The sequence below is a fragment of the Papio anubis genome, chromosome 5 (assembly GCF_008728515.1).
Source record: "Papio anubis isolate 15944 chromosome 5, Panubis1.0, whole genome shotgun sequence".
NCBI lineage: Eukaryota > Metazoa > Chordata > Mammalia > Primates > Cercopithecidae > Papio > Papio anubis.
Window position 1 is genome coordinate 87,062,789 of NC_044980.1, and position 19,289 is coordinate 87,082,077.

The 19,289-nt window shown below is 37.1% G+C and overlaps 1 long non-coding RNA gene across 1 annotated transcript in view; it reads left to right on the forward strand.

Annotated features, from left to right (window-relative positions):
• The window catches only part of LOC108586601, a 31,999-nt gene extending 14,995 nt beyond the window's left edge, over positions 1-17,004 (forward strand). Inside the window, exons 3-5 of the long non-coding RNA XR_001904121.3 lie at positions 599-716; positions 3,405-3,586; positions 16,807-17,004. This is a non-coding gene — a long non-coding RNA (uncharacterized LOC108586601). The remainder of the gene's footprint in view (positions 1-598; positions 717-3,404; positions 3,587-16,806) is intronic.
• The last annotated feature ends 2,285 nt before the right edge of the window (positions 17,005-19,289 follow it).

Below are 19,289 nucleotides of genomic sequence, written 5' to 3' on the forward strand. Positions count from 1 at the left end.
AGCTTTTAAGATACCATGTTCTTATAATGAGCCTTCTTCTTAAACACACACACCCCACACTACATTGCTGTAATAAATCAGCAGTAAATAGAACTACTTGATGGGTCCTAAGAGTCCTTCTATCTAATCCCTGAATGTCAGGGTAGTCTTGGAGACCCTCTACACCGTCACTCATTCTCAAGAGAAAAGACAAAGAGTGAAGACTGACCACAAGGTAATCCAAAGTTTGTATCATCAGACAGGACTTTAAAGAGTTATTACAACTATGCTCAGTGACTTAAAGAAAAGTATGTTCATACTGGATAAAAATAGAGTAAATCTCAGCAGAGACATAAAAACTATAATTAAAAAAACAAATGGAAATTCTGTTAAAATATCTGAAATTGAAAAAAATCCACTGGATGGGATTAACAGCAGAGTGGAGATTGCAGAGGAAAGAATAAGTGAGCTTAGGGATAAATCAAAAAATATTATACTTATGCACATCATAGTCAAACTTCCCAGAAGCAACAATAAAGAGAAAATCTTGAAAGCAGCCAGAATAAAATGACAGATTCACATAGAGGAACAGTGACACAAATGATCACTATCTTTCCAGAATCGGTGAAGGCCAGAAGAGAGTGGACCATCTTTAAAGTGCTGAAAAAAAGGCAGTCTGTCCAGACTTCTGTGTCTGATAAAATATCCTTCAAGAATAAGGAAATAAACATTTCCAGGTAAGAGAATAATTACAGAATTCATCATGAGCATATCTGTACTACAAGAAATTTTAATGAAAAAGCAAATAATATCACATGGAAATTCAGAACTTTAGGAAGTAGGGGCATACAAAATTAAAAATATCTCAGTACATATTAAAGATTATTTTTCCTCTTAATTCTTTTAAAGTACATACAACAGTTTAAAACAAAACATTGTCTGTTGGGGTTTATTATGTCTCTTGATAGAATGCATATGAAAGCTATATCATAAAATGCAGGGTAGGATGAGAATAAATGGACCTATACAACCTATAAAATTTTTAGTATGTATGTTTTAATACCTAGAGCAAGCACTAAAAAAATGCAAAGACATATAGCTAAAAAGCCAATAGATAAACCAAATTCTATAAGAATGTTCTTAGCGGCCTTATTCATAATAACACCAAACTCTAAATAGCCCAGGTGTCCAACAAATAGGGCATAGATAAACAAATTTTGGTACCTTCCTGCAATAGAATACCACTTAGCAATAGAAAAAACAAACCAACAAAATGGGTGAATTTCAAAACATTATGCTGAATGAAGACTTACACAAAAAAGCACACATTGTATCATTTCATTTATATGAAGTTCTAGAACAGCCAAAACTAATTGATGGTGGAAAAGTAGAGCAAAAACACCAAGATTAGAGTGTGCCTAACATATTCAAGGAGCTTTGAGGAGGCCGGTGGAGCTGGAGCATAGAAAGCAGAAAAGAGTAGTGGAAGAGCTCATCATAGAGGAAAGAGGGATTGGTCAAAGAGAAGGACCAGATCTTGTGGGTCATTGTTAAGACTTTTTACTCTGAATGAAATGGGATCTTTTGTGGGGCTTTGAATAGAGGAGAGACATGATCTGAATACATTTTTCAGGGATCGTATAGCTGCTCCAAGAATGGACTGTAAGGGGTCAGTATAGGAAAAGGGAGACAATTAGGAGACTATTACATTTATCTGCATGAATGATGAAGATGGCTTGAATATATATAGAGCTCAGAATGGTGCCTTGTACTCAGTAAATTTTATCTGCTAATGTTATTTAAATTCCAAATAATCAGGTTAGTTTTTAGTCACTGAATGTTTAAAACTATTCAGATATTATATTTTTAATTTTCAAGAAATATTTATTTTATGATTGCTTATTTTCCATGCTGGAATGCTACTTTGTGTTTGCAATATTTTCACAAATTTATCTTTTCTTTTGTTTCCTGAATTATCTCTTTCTTCCAAAGTTGGTTATTCTATTTATTGTTAAACTTTTCTTTCATTTTCTTGGTTTTCTGCAAGTGTCTGGTAATCCTAGGTTTTCTGCTCACATTTTTATAAAATGGGTATGTTGATTAGTTTATTCATACTTAGAATGCTTTTGCTTCTGATACTTTATTATAAAAATTTACAAGCATACAGGAAGTTAATAGTGCAGTGAACACATGTATCTCTATCACCTAGATGCTACTGCCAACATTTCGTGATATACTTGCTTTATCACTTACCCATCTATCTATTCATCCCTCTTTCTAGCCATTAATTTGTCTTCTTAAAAATACATTTCAAAGTAAGTCATGACTGGCTTTTCCTGTTGTTGTATAGGTGGAGGTGTGTTTTCTGAAAAGGAGGAAAAACATGGGTCTTGGTCAGCAGATCAGGCTTTTCAGTAGTCACAATTCCCTTCAGGATATAGGCGTGGAAAATAGACAGGCAAGCTGTGGTCTCCCATGTCCAACAGAAGAATTTTATTTTTGGGAAGGACAGTGTCCCTCCTCGTGTACCTTTCCTCCTCTCATCTGCCTCCCGCCTTTATATCATTTTCAAAGGCATTGTGTAACCTCAAGGTAGTCTGCAACATTTCTCTCTTACATCATGTATTTGTAAAGAGGTTAAAATTTAGCAGTTTGTAATAGAACACCCCAAATAACAGCAGCTTAAACAAGATAAGAGTTATTTCTTATGAGCGTAAGTACTCCAGACTAGTTTTATGGCTCGACAATCATCAATGGCCCAGATTTCTACTTTTTTGTTGTTCTGTCAAACTTAGTATGTGCCATCAACATATGGCTCAGAGTGACTGCTCCAGCTCCAGCCGATAGGCTCACATTCCAGTCAGAAGGAAGAGGAAAATTTTCCTTTAAGAATTTCTCAGAAGTTGTTAACACCACTTTTGTTTACATCTTAGTGGTCACTTGCTTCACAATGGAGATAAATTCTGAGAAGTGCACAATTAGGTAATTTTGTCATTGTATGAACATCGTATAGTTATGCAAACCTAGAGGGTATAGTCTACTACACACCTAGGCTATGTGGTACAGCCTATTACTCATAGGCTACAAGTCTGCGCAGCATGCGACTGTACTGAATACTATAGGCAATTGTAACACAATGGTATTTGTGTAACTAAAGACATCTAAACATAGAGAAAGTTCGGTAAAAATAAGGCATTATAATCTTACGGGACCATTGTTGTGTATGTATTTTGTTGGTCACTGAAATATCATTATGTGGTACATGACTATACTTAGATATACAATCACACTTAGCTACCATGCTACTAAGTACTGGGAATTGCGATTGATTCTGGGTGACCATGTGCTTCATAAAAACAATGAGAATGGATGTTGAGGGTACAATGCTGGCAACTGTCAGCAAACTCTGCTTTTCCTCCCTGCAGTCCTGGGTCTACTGTGGACCGAGTTCAACTGCAGTGACCCATTGACTTCATTCCTGTTGTTATTCTGAAGACTTCCTGGCACATCACCAGCTACCTGCATGAAGAAAAACCTTCTCAAGCCTTTTTTTCCCCCATTTGGCTTCAGTGATAACCAATTCAGCTTGTAGACGTTATTACCTAAGGTAAAACATCTTTTGCTGCCGTTGCTTTTGGTGTTTTAGACATGAAGTCTTTGCCCATGCCTATGTCCTGAATGGTACTACCTAGGTTTTCCTCTAGGGTTTTTATGGTATTAGGTCTAACATTTAAGTCTCTAATCCATCTTGAATTAATTTTCGTATAAGGAGTAAGGAAAGGATCCAGTTTCAGCTTTCTACTTATGGCTAGCCAATTTTCCCAGCACCATTTATTAAATAGGGAATCCTTTCCCCATTTCTTGTTTCTCTCAGGTTTGTCAAAGATCAGATGGCTGTAGATGTGTGGTATTATTTCTGAGGACTCTGTTCTGTTCCATTGGTCTATATCTCTGTTTTGGTACCAGTACCATGCTGTTTTGGTTACTGTAGCCTTGTAGTATAGTTTGAAGTCAGGTAGCGTGATGCCTCCAGCTTTGTTCTTTTGACTTAGGATTGTCTTGGAGATGTGGGCCCTTTTTTGGTTCCATATGAACTTTAAAGCAGTTTTTTCCAATTCTGTGAAGAAACTCATTGGTAGCGAAGACTTGGAATCAACCCAAATGTCCATCAGTGACAGACTGGATTAAGAAAATGTGGCACATATACACCATGGAATACTATGCAGCCATAAAAAAGGATGAGTTTGTGTCCTTTGTAGGGACATGGATGCAGCTGGAAACCATCATTCTTAGCAAACTATCACAAGAACAGAAAACCAAACACCGCATGTTCTCACTCATGGGTGGGAACTGAACAATGAGATCACCTGGACTCGGGAAGGGGAACATCACACACTGGGGCCTATCATGGGGAGGGGGTAGGGGGGAGGGATTGCATTGGGAGTTATACCTGATGTAAATGACGAGTTGATGGGTGCTGATGAGTTGATGGGTGCAGCACAGCAACATGGCACAAGTATACATATGTAACAAACCTGCACGTTATGCACATGTACCCTAGAACTTAAAGTATAATAATAATAAAATAAATAAATAAATAAAAAATAAAAAATAAAAAAAATTTTAAAAAAATCTTGAGCCTATGTAATTCTTAGCTGTATCTGTGCTTACTAGGCCAGAGCCAAACACAGGATACAATACAGCACAAATGGGTTGTGCAGTAACTTCATCTTTTAAAAAATTTCTTAAATTTATGGTATTTTTTTAGAGACAGGGTCTCACTGTGTCTCCCAGATTGGAGTTTAGTGGCACAATCATAGCTCACTGCAACTTCGCACTCCTGGGGTCAAGTGATCCTCTCACCTTGGCCTCCCAAAGTGCTGGAATTACAGGTGTGCACCACTACACCCAGGCACCAGTAACTTTATTTTTTTGTAACTGATTTCATCTTGTTCTGTAGAGCTCATTTCCACGGATGGCAGATTTTTAAAAAAATCCCTAACTTTATCAATTGAAGCTAATCTTTTCCAGTTTTAAATTATTGATTTCTGCCAAATGTAAACTCAATACAATGGCCAAACTTTTAATGAGGAATATGTATCACCTGACATTTGACCCTCTTCTACTTCTTGTTTCCTGAGGTAGTTATAGTTGTAGGGGAAACTTTAGTCATGGAGGTGGGACAAGAGGCCTCTGTCCATGTGCTGACCTCTTGGTTCCTGTTGGACTTCACTGAGATGACATTCATCGTGCTGGTTACTGGGAATCTTAGTAGGGTCTACTGAAATGTGGCTTGGTCAATCTCATCTGGTCTTTTGGTCATTGTCCTAGTATTCCTTAGTACTGTCTGGCAACACTGTCATTTGCCTCAAGATATGAAGTTAGTTTTGTCTATGATTCTTTTTTTAATGACAGTCCTGGGACCGAGAAACTGATAGAATACTTTAAATAATACATTGCAACTGTGTTCAAGGTGTGTTATTGGGTCTTTCTTTAACATTTTATTTTTAGTTTTTATTTCAATAGGGTTTTGGGGAACGGGTGGTGTTTGGTTACATGAATAAGTTCTTTTGTTAATTATACTTTAAGTTCTAGGTTACATGTGTACAACGTGCAGGTTTGTTACATAGGTATACATGTGCCATGTTGGTTTACTGCACCCAACAATTCATCATTTACCTTAGGCATTTCTCATAATGCTATCCCTCCCTCAGCCCCCAAGCCCCCAACAGGCCCTGGTGTGTGATGTTCACTGTCCTGTGTCCAAGCGTCCTCCTTGTTCATTTCCCACCTATGAGTGAGAACATGCGGTATTTGGTTTTCTGTCCTTGTGATAGTTTGCTGAAAATGGTGGTTTCCAGCATGTCCCTGCAAAGGACATGAACTCATCCTTTTTTATGGCTGCATAGTATTCCATGGTGTATATGTGCCACATTTTTTAAATCCATTTTTTAAATCACTGATGGACATTTGGGTTGGTTCCAAGTCTTTACTGTTGTGAATAGTGCCGCAATAAACATACGTGTGCATGTGTCTTTATAGCTGCATGATTTATAATCCTTTGGGTATATACGCAGTAATGGGATTGCTGGGTCAAATGGTATTTCTAGTTCTAGATCCTTGAGGAATCGCCACACTGTCTTCCACAATGGTTGAACTAATTTACACTCCCACGAAAAGTGTAAAAGCATTCCTATTTCTCCACATCCTCTCCAGCATCTGTTGTTTCCTGACTTTTTAATTATTGCCATTCTGACTGGCATGAGATAGTATCTCATTGCGGTTTTGATTTGCATTTCTCTGGTGACCAGTGATGGTGAGCATTTTTTCATGTGTTTGTTGGCTGCATAAATGTCTTCTTTTGAGAAGTGTCTGTTCCTAAGTCTTTGCCCACTTTTTGATGGGGTCATTTGTTTTTTTCTTGTAAATTTGTTTAAGTTCTTTGTAGATTCTGAACATTAGCCCTTTGTCAGATGGGTAGATTGCAAAAATTTTCTCCCATTCTGTAGGTTGCCTGTTCATTCTGATGGTACTTTCTTTTGCTGTGCAGAAGCTCTTTAGTTTAATTAGATCCCATTTGTCTATTTTGGCTTTTGTTGCCATTGCTTTTGGTGTTTTAGTCATGAAGTCCTTCCCTATGCTTATGTCCTGAATGGTACTGCCTAGGTTTTCTTCTAGGATTTTTATGGTTTTAGGTCTAACATTTAAGTTTCTAATCCATCTTGAATTAATTTTTGTATAAGGTGTAAGGAAGGGAACCAGTTCAGTTTTCTACATATGGCTAGCCAATTTTCCCAGCACCATTTATTAAATAGGGAATCCTTTCCCGATTTCTTGTTTTTGTCAGGTTTGTCAAAGATTAGATGATTTCTGGATGTGTGGTGTTATTTCTGAGGCCTCTGTTCTGTTTCATTGGTCTGTATATCTGTTTTGGTACCAGTACCATGCTGTTTTGGTTACTGTAGCCTTATAGTATAGTTTGAACTCCAGTAGCATGATGCATCTAGCTTTGTTCTTTTTGCTTAGGATTCACTTAGCAATGCAGGCTCTTTTTTGGTTCCATATCAAATTTAAACTAGTTTTTTCCAATTCTGTGAAGAAAGTCATTGGTAGCTTGATGGGGATGGCCTTGAATCTATAAATTACCTTGGGCAGTATGGCCATTTTCATGATATTAATTGTTCCTATCCATGAGCATGGAATGTTCTTCCATTTGTTTGTGTCCTCTTTTATTTCGTTGAGCAGTGGTTTGTAGTTCTCCTTGAAGAGGTCCTTCACATTCCTTGTAAGTTATATTCCCAGGTATTTTATTCTCTTTGTAGCAACTGTGAATGGGAGTTCACTCATGATTTGGCTCTCTGTCTGTTACTGATGTATAGGAATGCTCATGATTTTTGCACATTGATTTTGTATACTGAGACTTTGCTGAAGTTGCTTATCAGCTTAAGAAGATTTTGGGTTGAGACAATGGAGTTTTCTAAATATACAATCATGTCATCAGCAAACAGGGAAAATTTGACTTCCTCTTTTCCTAATTTAATACCCTTTATTTCTTTCTCTTGCCTGATTGCCCTGACCAGAACTTCCAACACTATGTTGAATAGGAGTGGTGAGAGAGGGCATCCCTGTCTTGTGCCAGTTTTCAAAGAGAATGCTTCCAGTTTTTGCCCATCCAGTATGATATTGCCTGTGGGTTTGTCATAAACAGCTCTTATTATTTTGAGATATGTTCCATCAATACCTATTATATTAAGTGTTTTCAGCATGAAGTGCTGTTGAATTTTGTCGAAGGCCCTTTCTGCACCTATTGAGAGAAACATGCTTTTGTCATTGGTTTTGTTTATGTGATGGATTACATTTATTGATTTGCATATGTTGAACCAGTCTTGCATCCCTGAGATGAAGCCAACTTGATCACGGTGGATAAGCTTTTTGATGTGATTCTGGATTTGGTTTGCCAGTATTAATTATTGAGGATTTTTGCATGGACGTTCATCAGTGATATCGGTCTAAAATTCTTTTTTTGTTGTGTCTCTGCCAGGCTTTGGTATCAGGATGATGTTGGCCTCATAAAATGAGTTAGGGATGATTCCCTCTTTCTCTATTGATTGGAATAGTTTCAGAAGGAATGGTACCAGCTCCTCTTTGTACCTGTTGTAGAATTTGGCTGTGAATCCATCTGGTCCTGGACTTTTTTTGGTTGGTAGGCTATTATTGCCTCAATTTCAGAGCCTATTATTGGCCTATTCAGAGATTCAACTTTTTTCTGGTTTAGTCTTAGGAGGGTGTGTGTGTGTCCAGGAATTTATCCATTTCTTCTAGATTTTCTAGTTTATTTGTGTAGAGGTGTTTATAGTATTCTCTGATGGTAGTTTGTATTTCTGTGGGATCGGTGATGATATCTTCTTTATCAATTTTTATTGCGTCTATTTGATTCTTCTCTCTTTTCTTCTTTATTGTAGTCTTGCAAGCAGTGTATCAATTTTGTTGATCCTTTCAAAACAGCTCCTGGATTCACTGATTTTTTTGAAGGGTTTTTTTGTGTCTCTATCTCTTTCAGTTCTGCTCTGATCTTAGTTATTTCTTGCCTTCTGCTAGCTTTTGAATTTGTTTGCTCTTGCTTCTCTAGTTCTTTTAATTGTGATGTTCGGGTGTTGATTTTAGATCTTTCCTGCTTTCTCTTGTGGGTATTTAGTGCTATAAATTTCCCTCTACACACTGCTTTCAGTGTGTCCCAGAGATTCTGGTACGTTGTGTCTTTGTTCTCATTGGTTTCAAAGAACATCTTTATTTCTGCCTTCATTTCGTTATTTACCTAGTGGTCATTCAGGAGCAGGTTGTTCATTTTCCATGTAGTTGTGCAGTTTTTAGTGAGTTTCTTAATCCTGAGTTTTAATTTGATTGCACTGTGGTCTGAGAGACAGTCTGTTGTGATTTCTGTTCTTGTACATTTGCTGAGGAGTGCTCTACTTCCAACTATGTGGTCAATTTTAGAATAAGTGTGATGTGGTGCTGAGAAGAATGTATATTCTGTTGATTTGGGGTGGAGAGTTCTGTAGATGTCTGTTAGGTCTGCTTGGTGCAGAGCTGAGTTCAGGTCCTGGTTATCCTTGTTAACCTTCTGTCTCATTGATCTGTCTAATATTGACAGTGTGGTGTTAAAGTATCCCATTATTATTGTGTGGGAGTCTAAGTCTCTTTGTAGATCTCTAAGGACTTGTTTTATAATATGGGTACTCCTGTATTGGATGCATATATATTTATGATAGTTAGCTCTTCCTGTTGAATTGATCCCTTTACCATTATATAATAACCTTCTTTGTCTCTTTTGATCTTTGTTGGTTAAAAGTCTGTTTTATCAGAGACTAGGATTGAAACCCCTGCTTTTTTGGTTTTGTTTGTTTGTTTTGGCTTGGTAGATCTTCCTCCATCCCTTTATTTTGAGCCTATGTGTGTCTCTGTACATGAGATGGGTCTCCTTAATACAGCACACTGATGGGTCTTGAGTCTATCCAATTTGCCAGTCTATGTCTTTTAATTGGACATTCAGTCCATTTATATTTAAGGTTAATATTGTTATGTGTGAATTTGATCATGTCATTTGATGTTAGCTGGTTATTTTGCCCATTAATTGATGCAGTTTCTTCCTAGCATCGAAGGTCTTTGCAATTTGGCATGTTTTTGCAGTGGCTGGTACCAGTTGTTCCTTTCCATGTTTAGTGCTTCCTTCAGGAGCTCTTGTAAGGCAGGCCTGGTGGTGACAGAATCTCTCAGTATTTGCTTATTTATTTCTCCTTCACTTATGAAGCTTAGTTTGGCTGGATATGAAATTCTGAGTTGACAAGTCTTTAAGCATGTTGAATATTGGCCCCCACTCTCTTCTGTCTTGCAGGGTTTCTGCCAAGAGATCTGCTGTTAGTCTGATGGGCTTCCCTTGTGGGTAACCTGACCTATCTCTCTGGCTGCCCTTAACATTATTTCCTTCATTTCAACCTTGGTGAATCTGACAATTATGTGTCTTGGAGTTGCTCCTCTCGAGGAGCATCTTTGTGGTGTTCTGTTTATTTCCTGAATTTAAATGTTGGCCTGCCTTGCTAGGTTGGGGAAATTCTCCTGGATAATATCCTGCAGAGTGTTTTCCAACTTGGTTCCATTCTCCCTGTCACTTTCAGGTACACCAATCAAACGTAGATTTGGTCTTTTCACATAGTCCCATATTTCTTGGAGGCTTTGTTCATTTCTTTTTAGTCTCTTTCCTCTAAACTTCTCTGCTCACTTTATTTCGTTAATTTGATCTTCAATCACTGATACGTTTTCTTGCACTTGATTGAATTAGCTATTGAAGCTTGTACATGTGTCACGAAGTTCTTGTACCATGGGTTTCAGCTCCAAAAGGTCATTTAAGGTCTTCTCTACACTGTTTATTCTAGCTAGCCATTCGTCTAATCTTTTTTCAAGGTTTTTAGCTTCCTTGCGATGGGTTTGAACATGCTCCTTTAGCTCGGAGAAGTTTGTTATTACCAACCTTCTGAAGCCTACTTCTGTCAACTCGTCAAAGTCATTATTCATTCAGCTTTGTTCTGTTGCTGGCAAGGAGCTGCGATCCTTTGGAGGAGAAGAGGTGCTCTGGTTTTTAGAATTTCCAACTTTTCTGCTCTTGTTTTTCCCCATCTTTGTGGTTTTATCTACCGTTGGTCTTTGATGTTGGTGACCTACAGAAGGGGTTTTGGTGTGGATGTCCTTTTTGTTGATGCTGATACTATTCCTTTCTGTTTGTTAGTTTTTCTTCTAACAGTCGGGTCCCTCAGCTGCAGGTCTGTTGGAGGTCCACTTCAGACCCTGTTTGACTGGATATCACCAGCAGAGGCTGTAGAACAGCAAACATTGCAGAACAGTAAATATTGCTGCCTGCTCCTTCCTTTGGAAGCTTTGACCCAGAGGGGCACCCACCTGTATGAGGTGTGTGTCAGCACCTCCTGGGAGGTGTCTCCCAGTTAGGCTACATGGGGGTCAGGGACCCACTTGAGGAGGCAGTCTGTCTGTTCTCAGAGCTCAAATGCCATGCTAGGAGAACCACTGCCCTTTTCAGAGCTGTCAGATGGGGACATTTAAGTCTGCAGAATTTTCTGCTGCTTTTTGTTCAGTTATGCTCCACCCAGAGGTGGAGTCTATAAAGGCAGGAGGCCTTGCTGAGCTGCACTGGCCTCTGCCCAGTTCAAGATTCCAGGCCACTTTGTTTATCTACTTAAGCCTCAGCAATGGCGGATGCCCCTCCCCACTCCAGACTGCTGCCTCACAGGTCTATCTCACACTGCGGCGCTAGCAGTGACCAAGGCTCTGTGGGCGTGGGACCCACCGAACCAGGCACGGGATAGAATCTCCTGGTCTGCTGGTTGCTAAGACCATTGGAAAAGCACAGTATTTGGGTGGAAGTGTCCCATTTACAGTATGTCATGGCTTCTCTTGGCTAGGAAAGGGAAATCCCCTGACCCCTTGCACTTCCTGAGTGAGGCAATGCACCACCCTGCTTTGGCCCACCCTCCATGAGCTGCACCCACTGTCCAACCTGTCCCAGTCAGATGAACCAGGTACCTCATTTGGAAATGCAGAAATCACCCGCCTTCTGTGTCAGTCACGCTGGGAGCTTCAGACGAGAGCAGTTCCTATTTGGTCATCTTGAAACCATGAATAATTTCTTTAGCAGTGATTTCTGAGGTTTAAGTGCACCCATCACCCAAACAGTGTACACTGTACCCAACGTGTAGTCTTTTATCCCTCACCCCCTGCCCACCCTTTTCCCTGAGCCCCCAAGGTCCATTGTATGATTCTTATGCCTTTGTGTCCTCATAGCTTAGCTCCCACTTATGAATGAGAAGATCGATGTTTGTTTTTCCATTCCTTACGTCACTTAGAATAATCATCTCCAGTTCCATCCAGGTTGCTGTAAATGCCTTTATTTCATTCCTTTTTATGGCTGAGTAGTATTTCATGGCATATATATACCACATTTTCTTTATCTTCTTGTTGATTGGTGGGCATTTGGGCTGGTTTTATATTTTTGCAATTGTGAATTGTGTTGATATAAACATGCATGTCCAAGCACATTTTTCATAGAATGACTTCTTTTCTTCTGGGTAAACACCCAGGAGTAGGATTGCTGTATCAAATGGTAGATCTACTTTTAGTTCTTTAAGGAATCTCCACACTGTTTTCCATAGTGGCTGTACTAGTTTACATTCCTATCAACAGTGTAAAAGTGTTCCCTTTCACCACATCCACTCCAACGTTTATTATGATTTGATTTTTTGATTATGGTCATTCTTGCAGGAGTAAAGTGGTATCGCATTGTGGTTTTGATTTGCATTTCCCTGATCATTAGTGATGTTGAGCTTTTTAATATATGTTTGTTGGCCATTTGTATATCTTCTTTTGAGAATCGTCTATTCATGTCCTCAGCCCACTTTTTGATGGGATTGTTTGTTTTGTTCTTGCTGATTTGTTTGAGTTATTTGTCGATTCTGGATATTAGTCCTTTGTCAGACATATAGATTGCAAAGATTTTCTCCTGCTCTGTGGGTTCTCTGTTTGCACTGCTGATTATTTCTTTTGCTGTGTAGAAGCTTTTTCATTTAATTAAATCCCAGCCATTTATCTTTGTTTTTGTTGTTGCATTTGCTTTTGAGTTCTTGGTCATGAAGTCTTTGCCTAAGCCAATGTCTAGAAGGGTTTTTCTGATGTTATCTTCTAGAATTTTTATGGTTTCTGGTCTTAGATTTAAGTCTCTGATCCACCTTGAGTTGATTTTTGTATAAGGTGAGAGGTGAGGATCCAGTTTCTTTCTTCTACATGTGGCTTGCCAATTATCTCAGCACCATTTGTTGAATAGGATGTCCTTTCCCCACTTTATGTTTTTGTTTGCTTTGTCAAAAATCAGTTGGCTCTAAGTATTCGGCTTTATTTCTGGTTTCTCTATTTTGTTCTATTGGTCCATGTGCCTATTTGTATACCAGTACCATGCTGTTTTGGTGACTACACCCTTATAGTATAGTTTGAAGTCAGGTAATGTGATGACTCCAAATTTGTTCTTTTTGCTTAGTCTCGCTTTGGCTATGCGGGCTCTTTTTTGTTCCATATGAATTTTAGGATTTTTTTTTTCTGGTTCTGTGAAGAATGATGGTGGTATTTTGATGGGAATTGCACTGAATTTGTAGATTGCTTTTGGCAGTATGGTCATTTTTACAATATTGACTCTACTCATCCATAAGCATGGGATGTGTTTCCATTCGTATGTGTTGTCTCTGATTTATTTCAGCAGTGTTTTGTAGTTTTCCTTGTGGAGGTCTTTCGCATTCTTGGTTAGGTATATTCCTAAGTATTTTGGTTTTTTTGCAGCTGTTGTAAAAGACGTTGAGCTCTTGTTTTGATTCTCAGCTTGGTTGCTGTTAGGGTATAGCAGAGTTACTGATTTGTGTACATTAATTTTGTATCTGGAAATTTTGTTGAATTCATTTACCAGTTCTAGTAGCTTTTTGGATGAGTCTTTAGGGTTTTCTAGTTATACAATCATGTCATCAGCAAACAGCAACAGTTTGACTTCCTTTTTACCGATTTGGATGCCCAGTATTTCTTTTTCTTGTCTGATTGCTCTGGCTAGGACTTCCAGTACTATATTGAATAGAAGTAGTGAAAGAGGGCATCCTTGTCTTGTTCGAATTCTCGGGGGAATGCTTTCAGCTTTTCCACATTCAGTATAATGTTGGCTGCATGTTTGTCATAGATACCTTTTATTACCTTAGGGTGTGTCCCTTCTATGTTGATTTTGCTAAGTGTTTTATCATAAAGGGATGCTGGATTTTGTCAAATGCTTTTTCTGCATCTATTGAGATGATCATTTGATTTTTGTTTTAAATTCTGTTTATGCGGTGTATCACATTTATTGACTTGTGTATGTTAAACTAACCCTACATCCCTGGTATGAAACCCACTTGATCATGGTAGATTATCTTTTTAATTTGCTGTTGGATTTGGTTAGCTAGTATTTTGCTGAGGATTTTTGCATCTATGTTCATCAGGGATATTGGTCTGTACTTTTCTTTCTTTTTTTTTTTTTGTTATGTTCTTTCCTGGTTTTGGTATTAGGGCAATACTGACTTCATAGAATCATTTAAGGAAGATTCCCTCTTTCTCTATCTTATGGAATAGTGTCAATAAGATTGGTACCAATTCTTTTTTGAATATCTGATAGAATTCAGCTGTAACTCCATCTGGTCCTGGACATTTTTTTGTTGTTGTTGGCAGATTTTTTATTACCATTTCAATCTCACTGCTTGTTGTTGGTATGTTCAGTTTCTATTTCTTCCTGATTTAATCTAGGAGGGATGTATATTTCCAGGAATTTATCCATCTCCTCTAGGTTTTCTACTTTATGCACGTAAAGGTGTTCATAGTATCCTTGAATGATCTTTTATATTTCTGTGGGTATTGGTTGTAATGTCTCCCATTTCATTTCTAATTGACTGTATTTGGATCTTTTTGCTTCTTTTCTTGGTTAATCTGACTAATGGTCTACCAATTTTATTTATCTTTTCAAAGGGCCAGCTTTTTCTTTCATTTATCTATTGTATCTTTTTTTATTTGTTTCAATTTCATTTAGTTGTGCTCTGATCTTTGTTATTTCTTTTCTTCTTCTGGGTTTGACTTGGGTTTGTTCTTGTTCCTCTGTTTCCTTGAGGTGTAACCTTAGATTGTCTATTTGTGCTCTTTCAGACTTCTTGATATAGGCATTTAATGCTATGAACTTTCCTCTTAACACCACTTTTGATGTATCCCAGAGGTTTTGATAGGTTGTGTCACTATTATTGTTCAGCTCAAGGAACTTTATAATTTCTATCTTGATATCATTGTTGACCTGATGATCATTCAGGAGCAGGCTATTTAATTTCTATGTATTTGCATGGTTTTGAAGGTTTCTTTTGGAGTTGATTTTCAATTTTATTCCACTGTGGTCTGAGAGAGTACTTGATGTAACTTCTATTTTCTTAAATTTGTTGAGACTTGTTTTGTGGCCTATCATATGGTCTATTTTAGAGAATGTTCCATGTGCCAATGAATAGAATGTATATTCTGCAGTTGCTGGGTAGAATGTTCTGTAAATATCTGTTAAGTCCATTTGTTCTAGGATATAGTTTAAGCCCATTGTTTCTTTGTTGACTTTCTGTCCTGAGGACCTGTCTAGTGCTCTCAGTAGAGTACTAAGTCCCCCTCTATTATTGTGTTGCTGTCTATCTAATTTCTTAGGTCTAGTGGTAATTGTTTTATAAAGTTGGGAGCTCCAGTGTTAAGCATATATATATTTAGGATTGTGATAATTTCCTGTTGGACTAGTCCTTTTATCATTATATAATGTCCCTGTGACTTTTTTTTTTTAACTCCTTTTACTTTAAAGTTTGTTTTTTTCTGATATAAGAATAGCTACTCCTGCTCTCTTTTGGTGTCAATTTGCATGGAATATCTTTTTCACCTCTTTACATTAAGTTTATGTTAGTCTTTATGTGTCTGGTGAGTCTTTTGAAGACACTAGATACTTGGTTTGTGAGTTCTTATCCATTCTTCCATTTGGTATCTTTTAAGTGGAGCACTTAGGCCATTTACATTTAATGTTAGTATTGAGATGCAAGGTACTATTCTATTCATTGTGCTATTATAACTGATGTGGAATATACTGGTTTTATAGTTTTCTATTAAAATTCAAGCACTTTCTGGCATCACATTAGGAATGTTTGTCAGTGGTGGGTCCATGTACATGTTCCTTTAAATTGTGGTAGAAACATGCAGCATAATATTTACCAACTTAACCATTTTTATACATTTATAATATTAAATGTATTTGTTTAGATACAACTGTTCACTCATATACATTACGGGAGTATATATATTACTTTTTTCACTGTCAAGTTTTCGAACATTATTTTTACTTAAATTCTGCAACAAGTGTTTTTTATTTTAATTTAATATTTATAAATACTATTTTACATACTCATGAGGTACAAGTGATATTTTGTTAAATGCATAGAACATGTAAGGATCAAGTCAGGGTATTTGGAGTTTCCATCACCTTGAGTATTCCTAATTTCTATGTGTTAGAAACAATTCACATCCTCTCTTCTAGCTGTTTTAAAGTATACAACACATTATTCCTAACTATAGTCACCTTACTGTACTATCCAACTTTAGAACGTATACCTTCTACCTAACTGTATGTAAGGATTCACCAACTTCTCTTCATTCCCTCTTCCCACCCACATACCCTTCCTAGTCTCTGTTATCTATCACTCTACTCTCTACCTCCATAATATCAACTTTTTGCGCTCCTACATATGAATGAGAACATGCAATATTTGTCTTTCTGTGCCTATCTTATTCCACTTAATACAAAATTTCCAGTTCTAACCAAGTTGATGCAATTGACAAGATTTCATTCTTTTTTATGGCCAAATAGTATTCCATTGTGTATATACAACATATTTTCTTATGGTCAAATAGTATTCCATTGTGTATATATATCACATTTAATCTATTCATCCATTGGTGGAAACTTAGATAATTCCATATATTTGCTATTATAAATATTGGTGTAATAAACATACAATGCAGGTATCCTCTAGATATACTGATTTCATTTCCTTTGGATAAGTACCCAGTAGTGAGACTGCTGGATCATAAAGCTGTTCCATTTTTAGGATTTTGAGAAAGCTCCATATTATTTTCCATAGAGGTTGTACTAATTTACATTCTCACCAGCAGTGTATAAGAGTTCTCTTTTCACAGGAACCATGTGTTACCAGTCTTGGGGTGCTCCCTAAAGCAGATACAACCTAGATGACAACATCCAAGTCCTTTCAAAAGTCTGGAAAGCTTTCCAAGAAAGACATGTTCAAACAAGCCCAGACAGTGAAGACTACAATAAATACCTAGCTCTTCAATGCCCAGACATGAAAGAACATCTACTAGCATTAACAACATCCAGGAAAACATGACCTCACCAAATGAACCAAGTAAGGCACCAGGGACCAATCCTGGAGAAAGAGATATGTGACCTTTCAGACAGAGAATTCAAAATAGCCATGTTGAGGACCCTCAAAGAAATTCAAGATAGCACAGAGCAGCAATTCTGAATTCTATGAGATAAATTTAACAAAGAGATTGAAATAATGCAAAAGAATCAAGCAGAAATTCTGGAGCCAAAAAATCCAATTGGCACACTTAAGAATTCCTTTAATAGCAGAACTGATCAACCAGAAGAAAGAATTAGTGAACTTGAAGACAGGCCATTTGAAAAGACACAGTCAAAGCAGACAAAGGTAAAAAGAATGAAAAACAACAAAGCACACCTTATAGGATCTAGAAAATAATCTCAAAGGGGCAAATCTAAGAGTTATTAGCCTTGAAGAGGAGGTAGAGAAAGAGATAGGGAAGGAAAGTTTGTTGAAAGAGATAACAGAGAACTTCCCAAACCTAGAGAAAGATATCAATATCCAAGTAGAAAAAGGCTATAGAATACCAAGCAGATTTAATCCAAAGAAGACTACCTCAAAGCATTTAATAATCAGACTTCCAAAGGTCAAGCATAAATAAACGATCCTAAAAGCAGCAAGAGAAAAGAAACAAATAACCTAAAATGGAGTTCCAAAATGTCTGGCAGCAGAGTTTTCCGTGGAAACCTTACAGGCCAGGAGAGAGTGGCATGACATATTTAACATGCTGAAGGAAAAAAACTTTTACCTTAGAATAGTGTATCTGGCAAAAATATCCTTCAAACATGAAGGAGATACAAGGACTTTCCCAGAAAAAACGAAAACTAAGGAATTTCATCAACACCAGACCTGTCCTACAGGAAATGCTAAAGGGAGTACTTCAGTCAAAAAGAAAAGGTAATTAATGAGCAATATGAAATACCTGAATATACAAAACTCACTCACTGGTAATAGTAAGTACACAGAAAAACACGGAATATTGTAACACTGTAGCTGTGGTGTATAAATAATAACTCTTATCCTAAGTAGAAAGGCTAAACAATGAACCAATCAAAAATAGTAACTACATTAACTTTTCAAGACATAAGCAATACAAGAAGATATAAATAGAAATAAGAAAAAGTTAAAAAGCAGAGGGATGAAGTTAAGGCAAAGAGTTCTTATTAGAGTTCTTCTTTTTTTTTGTTTATGCAAACAGTGTTAAGTTGTTATCAAATTAAAACAATGGGTTATAAGACAGTATTTGTAAGCCTCATGGTAATCTTAAACCAAAAAACATACAATGGACACACACTAAATAAAAACCACAAACTATACAATATTACCAGAGAAAGTCACCTTCACTAAAATAAGACAGGAAGGAAAGAAAGAAAGAAGAGAAGACCACAAGACAACAAAACAAATAACAAAAAGGCAGGAGTAAGTCTCTACTTATCAATAATAACATTGAATGTAAATGGACTAAAGTCTCAATCAAAAGACATAGAGTGGGTGAATGGATGAAAAAACAAGACTCATTAATCTGTTGCCTACAAGAAATACACATCACTTATAAAGACATACATAGACTGAAAATAAAGGGAGGGAAAAAGATATTCCATGCAAATGGAAACCAAAAAAGAGCAGGAGTAGCTATACTTATATTAAACAAAATACATTTCAAGACAAAAACTATAAGAAGAGTCGAAGAAAGTCACTATGTAATGATAAAGAGATCAATTCAGTAAGAGGATATAATAGTTTTAAATATACAGGCACCTGATACTGGAGCACCCAGGTACATAAAGCAAATATTTTTAGAGCTAAAGAGAGAGCTAGGCCTCAATACAGTAAGAGCTGAAAACTTCAACAACTCATTTTCAGCACTGGACAGATTTTCCAGACAGAAAATCAACAAAGAAACATTGAATTTAATGTGCACTATAGACCAAATGAACCTAATAGCTATTATAAAATATTTTATCCAGTGGCCACAGATTACACATTGTTTTCCTTACCACATGGATCATTCTCAAGGATAGACCGTATGTTAGATTTCAGACAAAACAAGTTTAAAACATTCAAATAAATTCAAATAATATTAAGCATCTTATCTGACTACAATGGAATAAAACTAGAAATTAATAAGCGGAATTTTCGGTGGCTCACGCCTGTGATCTCAGCACTTTGGGAGGATGAGGCAGGTGGATCACCTGAGGTCAGGAGTTCAAGAGGAGCCTGGCCAACATGGTGAAACCCTGTCTCTACAAAAATACAAAAATTAGCTGGGCATGATGG